We start from the raw sequence: 13,797 nt of genomic DNA on the forward strand, positions 1-13,797 counted from the left end.
CGATTTACTGTCATTCTGGTATCCTTTTTTTCGCATAGAAAGCTGCTGTAATAGATTTGAAATAAAAAAATAAACAAAAACAATGTTAACACGAAAATAGCAGTAGCAAACAAGAAACAGCAAAGTTAAAAATATATTGTGGTCTTTCGCGTTTTTTGCGCAACTTGGACAAAACGAAAAATGCTGATTATTTTTGCTCTCAATGAAGGTGCTTCAGTTTTCGTTTAGTTTCCAGAACTTGAAAACACAGTTCTGCTCAGAAACAGTCAAAAACACAAAGAATTGGTCAAGTTTTATTAAAAAATCGCGCGCAAATCGTAAATATTGAGATTTGCAATGTTTTTCGCAGCATTTTTATTCAATGCAAAGAAATTTGAGTCCAATATTTCACACAAATCTTCACACATTTTATGTGTGTAAAAAATTACCTCCTTTGGCTCAAAAGTTTTGGCTAAAAAATGTCATTCCTTCCAGGACTTTGGAGCCTCTCGAATGAAATATTGGACCCAAATTCCCCTGTACTGAAGAAAAATGTAATTCCCATTTGCAAAAAAGTCGCCCCGAAAGAATTTCAAAAATATTGCAAGCAGTTAAATCAATCTTTAAGTTTTCCTGACTGTATTTCCTATTTGAATATAAACTATGTTCCTAATTTTTCTCTCCCCAGCATCAAATCACAAAAGATTTTTTTAAAATACGTTTTTTAAAAATATGCACCTAGTTTATATTAAAATTTAAGATTTAAGAAAACTTGCTCTTTCTTTTATTCCATTTTTTTTTATTCTTGAGCGAAAAATTCCTCTATACAAAACAATTCATCTAAATTACACAACAACAATTTCTTTAATGATCTACGACTTTTTGAACTCACTGATGAAAGAATGGAATCAAAATGTATGTATCAAGAACGAATAAATAGATAACAACAGAGCATCAAGAACCTTTAGAAAATTTTGAATTATCTGAGTGTGTCTCCAAATGATCATAATCTTAAGAAATTTTAATTTTACGCGCGATTTTCACGTTTCGAAATTTTATAAACCATTTAAGTACTGAAAATAAAAAAAATCGGATTCCCAGCAATTGTGCGATCACAATAGTCAATAATGAAATAATGATAGAACGTGATTAAAAATCAGTTAATAATGAAAATAACCAACTAGGAACTCCTGGAAAATTAAGAACAAAAATTTTATGTCTCTACTTTAGTAGATTTATGTGCAATACTAAAACAACAAACTGCAATTATTATTATTAAGGAAATATTGTAGAAAATTTTGTAAACAACACTAACCTTTTGCACATGATGCCAAAATGTTCCATAGAAAATAATGATCCCAAAAATTAGAAAGTCAAACACAATTATCACCACACACACACAAACATACACACAGTAATTGAGAACAATATTGAAAATCCAGTTACTTTAGGCAGTAAATCCTCGGTAAAGTAAAATCTCGAAACTGTTTCCCACCAAAAACGGACACGGAAGGTCCTCGATTTGCCCTAAACAAGTAAAGTGACGCTACTAAATGTGCCACACAACGAGCTGCTAGGTAGTACTTATTAGCAAGAAGGTACCTTATTTCCGAGCATTCGAATTAGTGAAGCTTTCAACTCTGTTGTCAAATGGTCTAACAGATTTTACGTCTTTTGAGCAAATAAGGCAAAGAGTTTTGGGGATTTTCGAGCTGGACCTTTCGACTATGGTCACTTCAACTGCATGGGCCCCATTCAACGGTCATTTTCAGCCACTGACTGATTGTGATAGTTTGAATGAATGAACGTTGAATGCTCAGTTTTGTGCCTGTTTGCACTTTCATTATGAGTTAGGTGTAACCGATTGATTTAATATCAGCGAAAATAACGAAAACAGCGCAGTGCAAAGACTCCCTTGCCTGCATCTATATATTTGGGTTTGTTTTTATGATAATAAATCAACAAACGAGAGAATCTTGACAAATTAGGGTGGTATTTACAAGCCGAAAGCTAATATGATACCGTTTACTCGGGATACTTTGCATCTTAGCTGTTTATCTTTGAGCCAAACCATTTTGAGATTTGATTGGGATGGAATTCTAAAGACAAAAATATTATTTTTGCTGCAAGATGCAAATTTTTAAAGGAGAGCGCGCAGTTTATCCCAAACATTCTGTTCCAGGACGCAATTGACTGACCTGGAAAAATTCAGGATTTTGAGCAATTAATATGAAACTTTGAGCGTGTTTTCCGTCCAGTGTCTTCTAAAGCTGCGGAAAATTTCAAATTTCTAGTTGCTTCAGCTTCCAAATTGAGGAGTTCTAAAAGAGAGGGCAGCTTAGCCGAAACATGCAGTTCCAGACTTATTTACTATATTTATACTACTATACACTATTTACTGTCTATCTTACTGTAAATTATGTACATTACTATACATTATTTACTGTCCTGGTAAAGTTGGGCAATTTATGTGAATCTTTCAGTGTGTTTACTTGTCTTCTAAAGATGCTTACTGTCTTCTAAAGATGCTGAAAGTTTGAAGTTTCTATTTGCGTTACCTTCCAAGGTAAAGAGATTTAAAGGCCAGAGTGCAGTTTAGTAAAAACATTGCAGTTTCAGTCACAATTTTCTGACTTTGAGCGCCTTTATAGTTTAGTGTCTTTTAAAGATGCTGAAAATTTCAAATTTATTTTCACTTCAATCTCCAAGCTTCAGATTAAAGGAGAGGGTGCAGTTGCCAGTTTAGTCGAAACATCTAGTTGTGTGGTCTGAAAAAAATCAGGATTTTCGGTAATTAAAATGAAACGGAGTGCGTTTATAGTTTGGTGTTTTTTGAAGATTCTGAAAGTATCAAATTTCTACGCGCTTCAGTTCCCAAGATGATGAGTTTTAAACGATAGAGCACAGTTTAGTCAAAACATCAAGTTTGAGGCCGCAATTTACTGACTTCGAAAAATTCAAGATTTTGGGCTATTTATATGAAACTCTGAGTGCGTTTTTACAGTCTAGTGTCTTCTAAAGATGCAGAAAATTTCAAATTTCTATTTATTCTAGCTTCCAAGATGACAAGTTTTAAAGGAGAGAGCTCAGTCGAGTCAAAACATCCAGTTTCAGACCACAATTGACTGACCTGGAAAAATTCAGGATTTTGGGCATTTTATATGAAACATCGAGTGTGTTTACAATCTAGTGTCTTCTAAATTTACGGAAAATTTCAAATTTCTAGTCGTTTTAGCTTCCAACATGAGGAGTTTCAGGCCGCAATTTTCTGACCATTAAAAATTCAGGATTTTGGGCAATTTATTTGAAACTTTGAGCGCGTTTATAGTTTAGTGGCTTTTAAAGATGCTGAAAGTTTCAAATTTCTACTCGCGTCACTTTGCAAGACGAAGAGTTTTAAAGGAAAGAGTTTGGTTAAAACATCCAGTTTCAGGGCGCAATTTACTGACCTGAAAAAAGTCAGGATTTTGAGTCAATGTATATGAAACTTTGACTATGTTTACTGTCTACTGTATTCTAAAGATACTGAAGGTTTCAAAATTTTATTCGATTCAGTTTCCAAGATCAGAAGTTTTAAAAGAGAGGGTGCAGTTTAGTCAAAACATCTCCACATCCACAATTTACTGACCTAATCATAAATCAGGATTCGGGTGATTCCTGTAAAATTGTCGGCATTATTCGGGTTAAGTGGATTCTAAAGATGGTGAAAATGTCAAGTTGCTACTTGCTTTAGGTTGGAAGATGCGAATTTAAAAAAAAAGGGCACATTTGATTTAATTGTTTATTATGAGACAGACATTTGCATTGATACCAGCATTTATCAACTTGAAAAAAATCAGGATTTTGGGCGATTTTCACTAGAGTTTCGGACTGTCAACTGTCTTCTAAAGCTGGTGAAAATTTCAAGTTTCTACTTGCTTAAGGGTGGAAGATGCGAATTTTTATAGAACAGGACACTTGATTAAATCATTTATTATGAGACCGACATTTGCTTTGAGACCAGCAATTACCAAGTTGAAAAAAAAATCAGGATTTTGTGCGATTTTGACTAGAGTTTCGGACTCTTTAAATGCAAGAGTTTTCTAAAGCTGGTGAAAATTTCAAGTTGCTGCTCCTTACAGCTCTGATGATACGAATTTTTAAACGAGAAAAAGCAGTTGAGTTCATTCACGTTGAGACCGACATAGTCAATTATTTTCTAAAATTTGTGAAATATAAAAAGGAAAGAGAAAGAGGTGCAATTGAAGAAAGATAATCATTTTGAGACTCATTTACTCAGGATTCGGGCCTATTTTTAATGACATTTTCAGAAGATTTACAGCCCGGCGTCTTCTACAAGCGCTGCAAATATCAAATTTATAGTGGCTGTACCTTGGAAAATACGATTTTTTAATCGGAAGTGCGCAGTTAATTAAGGGCATCATCCATTATGAGTCCGATAGTTACTATTGGAAGACCCACATTTACCAAGTCGGCAAAAATCAGAACTATGGGCGATTTTTGTGAAATTTTCAGCATGTTAAGAGTCAAGTGTTGTCTAAAGAGGGCAGACACTTCAGGTCGCTACTTGCTTTCGTCGCAAGACGCGACGCAAATTTTTAAATAAAAGAGCGGAGCTGAGTAAAAATCTTAATTTACCAAGCTGGCAAAGCGCAGAATTTTTAGCGCTTTCAATGAAACTTCCAGCACATTTATAACAGAGTGTCTTCGAAAACGATGAAAAAATCAAATTCCTACTTGCCCTAATTGGGAAGACACGAGTTTTTAACAGGAAAAAATAGCAAACATTTTTAACAGCAAAACTCTTAACTCAATTTCGCTAATGTAAACCTAGCCAATTTGCTTTCTATACTCATCCAAAATATCAGATTAGCAAAATCGTTTATTTTTTCCAAACATGTGTTTAAATCTAGCGCTTCAAACCTAAGCTTTCTGAGAAAATCTGCAGTGCGATGATAAATTATGTTTACTTGTTTACACAGATGACCGTGAATTTATATCGACCACGTTTAAGATATAAACGCATCATTTTGCAAAAAACAGGAGCAGTATTTCAATCAATTAATTTGTTTTCGTTTTATTGTATGTTTTCCTAGTACTATTTTCCTTATTTCGGAAAACTGAGCAGCAGATTTAGAGCTTTGTTGTTCCAAAGAGCTTCAATTATTTGTTTCATTAACTTCGTATTCAAATACTCGGACAGATATTTGCTTTGTGGGCATATCTAGGCCATTTCCACCATAAATTCCGAAAACATCTTCATTATGTGATACATGTATTCATGACCAATTAGCTAAACGAATTATGAATCAAAAAGTAAATCGGCCGGAAATTTTGTGGGAGTTTTTTCAACTTGGCTGCTGAATGGTCATGCGAACGAATATATCAGTCTGGTGTCTAGAGTTTATTTACGAGGCAGACGTTTGTAAAACGTACATACATTGGAGGCGATAAAATTTTTTTCAATGCTTTCAACTAGTTTTAAATGTTTTTAAAACTTTTTCCATTCATTTGCTGCTTCTCTATTTTGGTCGTGTGGAGAATTTTCGAAACAACTGCCAACGAAAACATAAATTGGGGTCAAATCAGGGCTTCGGGCTGGCTGTGGAATAACCTGCGTTGAAATTAAGAAGCCGGAAGAAAGTCGAGAATATAGAAGTTTCTTAAAACAACTCATTTTACATTGTCGCAACAGTAGAAGAATTAAACTTTTTCTCGAGTATTTGAAGCGATTAAATAAGATCGCAACAATATTCTTATAGCACATGTTCAAGTCAATGAAACAGATTAATCAGAAATTCCCGTTTTCTGAATGAAATCGCCCGATGCGGCCGATGGCTCCATAAGAAAACCGCAGCTCGGCTTCTTCAGTAAAAAGACAAGAAAGAATTCCAGGCAGAAGATGTGAAACCTGTTGAGATATTTAGAACTGTTAAATGCCTGTCGGTTAATAAATTCACGATATTATGTCTAATCGAACAAGCCTCAGCAGTTTGTTGGGAATTTAATATTTTGGTTTCCCACAGATCAAACGAATATTTGCCCTCGGAAATCTACCTACCGGGTATGGCTCAAATAACGAAATTAATAAATAAAAATAGCAATAATTCCAAGAAGATAAGCAGCAGAAGAACGTCGAAAAATTCTTTTTCAATAACAAATTCCAATAGCAATAGAAGATACGCAGATGGAAACGGAAAGATTCAGTGATGACAGCGTATAAATATGTAAAATTTAAATATTGCTTGTCAGTATAATCGATAACTTAGTAAAACATTCATAAACATTGTAAACGAGATGCAAATTTAATGAATGCCTTAAATATTATGAATGACGCAATAATTAATAACTATATTAGAAACAGCCCACACAATAGGTAGGTTTGGTCTAAGTTTGCTTGTTTCTTAGATATTTCTAGATTGCGCTTTTCATTTCGTCTGTTACGATTCATTTTTACGTGTTTGCCGGTTTTTTCAACGCATTTAAGGAGGTTTTCGACGTTAAATTGAGCTGTTGAACAACCAACAGTAAACACATAACAATCATTTTTGGTAGAAATTTGCTTGCTGAAGAAAAAGTTGCTGCTAAGAATAACCATCAGATGAGGCAAAGAATTAGTATAAATTTTTAACAGGCTAAACCGTTTTTTTTACACAAATAGAAGAATATTAACATATAAACCTTCCTCAACTCGGACGCCATTTCAGGTTCTGATGTCTGATTAGTAGCATTCAACCCAGTTTGGTTTATAGATATTGTTCCTGACATTTTTTAATAATATTTATTCATTATTATCTCTAAGAAATTATTTTGAATCGATTTCAAACTAGAATTTTTCGAACAATTACAGCTTGTTATTGTTCGAAAAAAAAAGTGTAAATCTCTAATTCTAACTGTAAATTAATGTTTATTCTATTCATGAAGTAAGCGAAAGTAAAATTCGAAATCGACTAATGAAGAACAGAAGTTCTAAGAGAGATAGAAAACGTCTCAATTTGTGTTAAAAAGCCGGGCTAATCTCTCTCAAAACTCCTTGTTCTTGACAATTTTTCAGAACATTGACCAATATTGTTCAAAATCAGTCATCGAAATTGCATGTTTCTACACGGCAAAGCATTTAATTATCTTCTAGGCATATTCTCTGAAAAATCGCTATAGGCCAAATCCGGACATCTGGGAGACCAACCATCGTATCCACTCTGTTGATGACAGAATCGGGTTTTCCAGTAGGTTGGCAGCATATTATTTCTTTACATTATCCAACAATTGGATAAAAACCGAACATTTTAAATATTTTTTGCATTTTCATGGCACTTTGATTGGATTGACTGCAAACGGTCGCCATATTTTCCAACTCACTACTTGCTCTTCATCTAAGATATGAAGTAACTAGCTGTTCCTCGTCTGTATCTCTACCGGTTCGGTTGTGTCCGATTGGAAAGCCAAGGATAAAAAGTAAAAACTGATCTCATGCAATTTGTGCCGTTTTCAACTTCTTCAACTAGCTCCGATCTTGTCTTGTTTGTTTCCTGGAAGATAAGTGATGATAAGAAGACATGTTTTGTCGCCTTGTGTATGCGATAAGTTTTAGCAGTCTGAAGTACTTAGAGTTCCTGCAAAATGGGATGAAACCCATAAAATTAAATGGAACTTCGAAGACGATTAAAGCTGACATAATATGGGAGTAAAATATCATTTCTCACCTTCAAACTTTGAGCTGATCATCAATCGATTTAATATGTTACCCATGCATAAGGTAAATTACCCAGATGGGCATTAAGTGGTCGAAGAAGCCGTTTGGTAGCGTGGCTCTGAGCAATAAAATTCTACCTCCACCAGGCCATAAAGTCGCCATTATTTCAGCTAATACGAGAAAAAAAGTGGTGCGAGTCGCATCGATTTGCTACCATTTCAAACTCGATTTAGCCGTCCAGAATGAAGAATGGGGCACCCGTAAATGATATTCGTAATGTGTCGGCTCGTAAAGTAAAGACCCGATTCGTGTTCAGATTGCTTATAAATGACACCATGTAATTCATCATAGACATACGCATCTATTTATTCTTGCTTACATGTCAATTTCCATTCGGGTAATGGCATAAGTGCTGGCGCTCGTTCTTCATTCGAATACCATTTGCAAGAATTTAAATTAGGGATCGAGGCGAAACAATATTGACATGGGACGCACGCGACTCACGGCTCGTATTGCACGCTTCACGCCTCGAATTGTCAGATGTTGTAAATCTGCGATTCGAATGAATGTATGAATGCTCACTGGTTCATTCACAGTTTTTACAGGGGAATTGTTGATCAATATGAACTTTTCACTGGAGGCCTACTAAACAGCAGAAGTTTGTTCGGAACTGAACCTGGGTTTTCTGGTCCTCAAGTTGCTCCTGAAGAGCGTTTGTTTAAATCTGTTGCGGTTTAAACACTTCTCTAAAAGGTGAATTTCTTGCTTTGGGAGCGACTCCTCCATTACAGTTTAAATGCCAATGGACCAAGATTTTTTTAAAAAGCAGGTCAAAAGATGCAATATTTCTCGAACAGATTCGGTTCCAAGTAGCTAAATGTTTAGCTAAATGCCCGCTTTGCATGCTTCCCTTCTTTACTTCTCTGTTTGGTTCTAATTATTCGTTGTTATCAATTTATTTATTTTATTATTTCAGTAAAGTCACCATGCAGAAATCCAAACTATATGACCAAGAATTGGATATTATTTGTAAACTTTGCAGCGTACGGTTCAAACACCTTCCTTCCTTTTCCATTGAGATTCAGATTGTACTGAGCAAAAAATGTACTAAAAAATGTGAGAGGTTTCTGTGCTTCTCTATGCCTAAGCAATTTATTCGTAATAATTTCGCATTATTTTACTTATTTTCTCGTAAGTCAACATTCACTTCTACGCCATGTCTTTCAATCTAATAATTTCTGTTATTTTTCTAAGTGACTTTCTTTTATGTTTTGCAAGTGCAAAACACAAATGTGTAAAAAACAGTTACAAATGCTTTTTTATTCATTTTGTTTTCATTTTATTCATCATTTCATTATGCTGTCTATTCCGTTGTTCTTCGAGCTTTCTTGTTTGCTTGTTGTGATTTTTCCACTTCAACCTGACTTATTGTAAGGACACTGAAAGCAAATCCAAACTGATGTTTCCTAATGGAAATCGCCATTTTGCGCTTCAAGGAGTCAGTTCATTTGAAACTGAGCTCAAGAATAAAGAACTCTTGACTAAACAAAGAAAAAGGGGTATGAAAAAAAGTGAAAAAATATTGAATACATTAACACAGTAATGGATTCCGAAATCGTAAAAGAAGGATCGACACATGTGCATAATATACAAAGTGTTTTAGAAGATTCCAACATATTGAAGGGGGATTACTTAGCGAGATATGGAAACATCGGTCTGAAAATGTATCGTTTCTAAGTTGCAGAGAGTCAGCAATTTTTAAATGCAGTTTAGGAAAAATATTTTAATACATGTATCTTAACTGATTTTTTTTGAAATTTTGAAACGCTGTTCATTGTTGGCTATAACGTAGGCCTGGGCAACTCTGTATTGAGTTACGCTTTTGAGTTGATGCCGCTCTGTGAGTGGTGAGTTATAACTCATGGCGCCTCACCTCGAATTGCGCTTTTGACGGAATACTTCTTGAATTCAGAACTTTTAAAGGACATTTTTACTTAGTAGAAATGTCGTTGGTTTCTATTTTCTATCATCACTCGGAAATAGAGCAACAGTTTTTTTAAGTGATTTTATCGCGGGTTCTTTGCTTAGTCAATATTTTAAGAAAAACAAAATTAATTCGGTTATTAATTTTAGTTTTGGTGTTGTGCATTAATGCAGCTAAGAAATTAAACTAGTAAAAAATCGACGTTTGGAGCGTTTCTCGTTTAGTTGTTGTTGACTATCGTTAAGTGGGAACGTGAAATTTGTCTTTGGAAATATTGCAATACGAACAGGCACTTTCTACAAAATGTCATCAATTATCAAACTGAAATCGAACTGCCAAGCAAGAGCAGAGCAGTGAATCACCGAAAGGGCGAGCATGGAATTGATTAAATAATCATGTTCATTATGTATTTCGGTCTTTTTTCTCAAAAAAAATTATGAATGTTCAGTTTGCTACTGACACTGGACGAAATTGGTCGATGGTGGCATTCTTAGATGGGAAATAAAGACACATTTTTGCCCTTATGGCAAGGGCGGTAGTTTGTAAAAGTGAAGTCAAATGGATGATGGGGCACCAGCTTGTAAAAAACTGGCAAGAATGATCGCTTAGTTTTCCGACAATCAACTGACGTTTAATGAACTTTATATTTCTCTCTATTTGCTTTGCTGATTTTAAATAAGTCTAGTTTTGGGCAGATTTCCTGCTGTACTAAACACATTTTCTTCTTTCTTTCCAGGTGGCACTACGCAGCTTTATCACTACTTTGCCTCTGGTACTGTGCTGGTGCGTGGGATTGACGCACCAAGCCATTTCGGCCCCACTGCGTTAACTCTGAGTTACCCATGCCTACTATAACTAGATTTCCATTTTCAAGTCCAGTAGCCTCAAGAGGACCAATGGATTTGAAAAAACATCCAAAACTACAATGTTTTCTTCCGTTGATTTTTTCTCATATTGCTTGATTTCCCAGATAAAATGTAAAAATAATTTTTCGCATGTCGATTTATCATCTAAAACCACATTCCAGAGTGAATTTCCCAACATTTTCTTGACCATAAATTAAAAAAAAATGTTCGAAGCTCTAGTTCGGACCTAATAATTCAATATTTGGTGCTTTCAATCTTCTTTTGAATATGGAAAAAATTAATTTTTAGTATAGTGGAAACAAACATGTTCAGTTGTAAATATTCCTCTTTCTGGGTAAAATAGGATTTTTTGTACAACAAGAAGGGACAATTACTGTTTTTTAACCTTCTGAAAGTGTCACCATTGAAGTTTGAAATACCGCAATTTATGGCTGTAACTGATTTATTTTTCGTGGACATTTTTCTTCGGCTGAACGGCTCAAGCCAAGTAATTTTAGCCGTTCGTGAGCAGGCAGCAGGACAAAGAGGCGTTAAAAAAGAGCTGAAATTTTAACCACACCTAGACAGTTTTATTGATTTTTGGGAGAAAATATGAACCATTTACATAAAACTTTAAACTTAAAATATCTAAACCTACCTAACATTCCCTTCTAAATTGAAATAATTTGGTTTGACTCTTAATTTTACTTTTTAATGAGCCAGTCATTTTCTGGTCTGCCTGTATGGCAATTATCCAAGCTTGACTTTTCTTCAAACATGTGTGTAATGTACTTTTTCCTCTGTGTTTTTCAACATTTTCTTAATATCTCTTAGGTGTTGCGATTCAGTTTTTTATTTCAATTTTTCGCTCGTCCTCTTAGTATCTGTCCAGTTTTCCAAGCGTTTCGAGAAATTCTTTGTTACTGTTTTTATTTCAATTTTCGCTTGTCCTCTTTGCATCTGTCCAGTTTTCCAAGTGTCTCGAGAAAATTATTTGTTACTGTTTATTTACCGATGTGATTTGGCACTTTGCGCGTAGTCATTTAGGGCGTTTTCAGCTTAATATGTACTTTTGCTTCTCTTCTAATTGAGTTAATTTCTTTACCTCTGCTGAACTGTAGGCACTATTCAAAAAAATACTTCTGTTGATGTACATTACGCAGTTTTCTTCTTTCCAGGCAAAGCGGCCCGATACTTGATGAATTAACTAACGCCAAGCAAAGGATTTGTAAAACTTCGTAAAAAATAGCAAAATTTTGCAAAACCCTGAAACCAGCCAAGCTTTTTACCCTAAACCGGCTCTTTTGGCCCCAATAAGTAGGAAAACCCATTCATCAGATACAACATCTTTGTCGGCATCGAAAAAAAAAAACCAAAACCATCATATTCGTGTTGTTATTTTGTACTTTATTAGACGGCACCATGTATTACCACAAAACTGGTTTTGAACGGCTGAAGACCTTCTGTAGCCAGCATTATTTGCACCATTTTTATGCAAATTTTCCCGCTCAATTGCCTGTTTTACTCTAGAGTGGTTTATCGAATTCGGTATCGGTTACCATCACGCTTAAGAGCAACGTTCTTCAATAAAAGCTCTCTGGCAAAATGGGAGAAAAATGAATACAAAAACTGAATGTCGTGTTAGTGACTAGTTAAAACACTTAACAAATTTGCTTGTTACCATATACAGTACCACTTAAGTACCTATTATCATCGTTCAATTGTTCTCCGAACCATTGGTTTTAATTAAAACATATCTCTGATCCAATAGACTGCTGAGTTGATTATGGCTTCATAAATCTCCAAGTCGCTATTTGCGTTGGCGATCCAGAACAAATATATGGGGAACACAATAGGTTCTAGACTTTGGAGTAGGTGTAAATTGCTGCGAAATATTAGTAAATTGATTTATTGCGATAAAATCGATAGTTTATTTATTGATTATTGCGTTTCTCCGCATTGTTTCAACTGCAGAGGTACAATGTATCAATTGCTTTAATTTCATTCCAGGTTCACAGCGATTCTTCGTTGGAGCAAATTGGCTTTGCCTCTATAAACAATATTTGCTTCTTATTAATTTTCTAGAATACACAAGAAGTTCAAGAAGTACAGAAATAATCTCTTGGTGGTTTTTAGGCTAAATTATTTGGGTTCGATTATTCCCATCTTTCCTTTGGCTTTTGTTTTTGGTTTTTTCAGGATTTGTCAAATAGTTCTTTTTATCAGAATGGTTTCTTTCCAATTTCCTTCGTATTCAGCTTTCTTGCATGTCTTCTGCGTATTTTGTATTCTGTTCCATCGCACTGTTGACTTCCATCCTGCCTTCAAATTGTATGCATTGTTTTACCACTGTTTTATTTATTGATGTCTGTTGTTCTTTTATTTGATTCGACTTTTGAATAATTCTCTTTTTCGTTAAAAACCTGATTTCCTTAATAAAATCTGCTTTAAAACAAAATGGTTCTGTTGCTCTTGCTTTTCATCTGTTTGACTTGACTGAATATTGTTTTTCTCTGAAGCTTTAAAACTAATTACAAAAAAAAACAGTGTTAAACTGCAAGTTTACATGAAGAAGTACTGCAAACGTTTGCTCTGTTTGTTGCGGCAATTCTCTTCATGTATTTTTAGCTCTTTCACTCTGTTAAATAATTCTTTATTTATGTCTATTCTTCACTCACTTTAATTCTTAGTTGCGCTTTGTACATAATAGCACAGCCTTCACTTGGAATATAAATTGCTTTTCAAGTTTTTCTCTGATACTTTCTATTGTTTTTTTATAATTTTCTTTGTATTCAGTTTCGCTGATGTGTTTCGTTCAGTCGTCTAGTTTGAGCAAATTGGTTTGCGTACAAAATGATTTTTTATAAATTTTCCAATTTTCGTACGATCAAATTTCAGATTTCTCAACTAAACTTTCATACGTTTGCGTTCACTTGAACAATTCTCACAAGAATGGAACTAATTTTATGAACTCGTTTTCCGTTTTGTACTTCTTATTGTTCGTTTTTGCTAAACATTTCTGTTTAATAAAGTGTCTAGCTTTTCTATTGAAATTTTGATTACTACGTTAACTGCCTTCGTTTAGCTTGCAATCCAATGAGCAGTACAAAGTTCGTTAACAAAGCAACATATTTTTACAAACTTATTTTTGGGTATTTCGCCTCAAAAATTTTTGACAGACAGAATTTCCTCACGTATTTTATTACAGATTGATAAATAGTGCTCCTATTTTACAATAAGAACGAATTATTTATCAAAAAGTAATCAAGAACTATCACCTAGAGGGTATCCTGCGA

At 34.4% G+C, this 13,797-nt stretch overlaps 1 protein-coding gene across 3 annotated transcripts in view; it reads right to left on the minus strand.

Annotated features, from left to right (window-relative positions):
- LOC109540843 overlaps window positions 1–13,797 on the minus strand; it is a 145,900-nt gene that overhangs the window by 90,627 nt on the left and 41,476 nt on the right. The window contains exon 1 of one of the 3 annotated variants that reach the window (XM_048670064.1): window positions 1,295–1,514. The exons of the other annotated variants lie outside the window; for them this stretch is intronic. The gene's annotated coding sequence lies outside the window, so the exon portion shown is untranslated. Of the gene's footprint in view, window positions 1–1,294; window positions 1,515–13,797 lie in introns of those variants that run through there. 3 annotated transcript variants of the gene reach the window in all.

This window comes from Dendroctonus ponderosae, unplaced genomic scaffold (assembly GCF_020466585.1).
Source record: "Dendroctonus ponderosae isolate FM_Combo_2020 unplaced genomic scaffold, Dpon_F_20191213v2 Dpon_F_20191213_1, whole genome shotgun sequence".
NCBI classification, from domain to species: domain Eukaryota; kingdom Metazoa; phylum Arthropoda; class Insecta; order Coleoptera; family Curculionidae; genus Dendroctonus; species Dendroctonus ponderosae.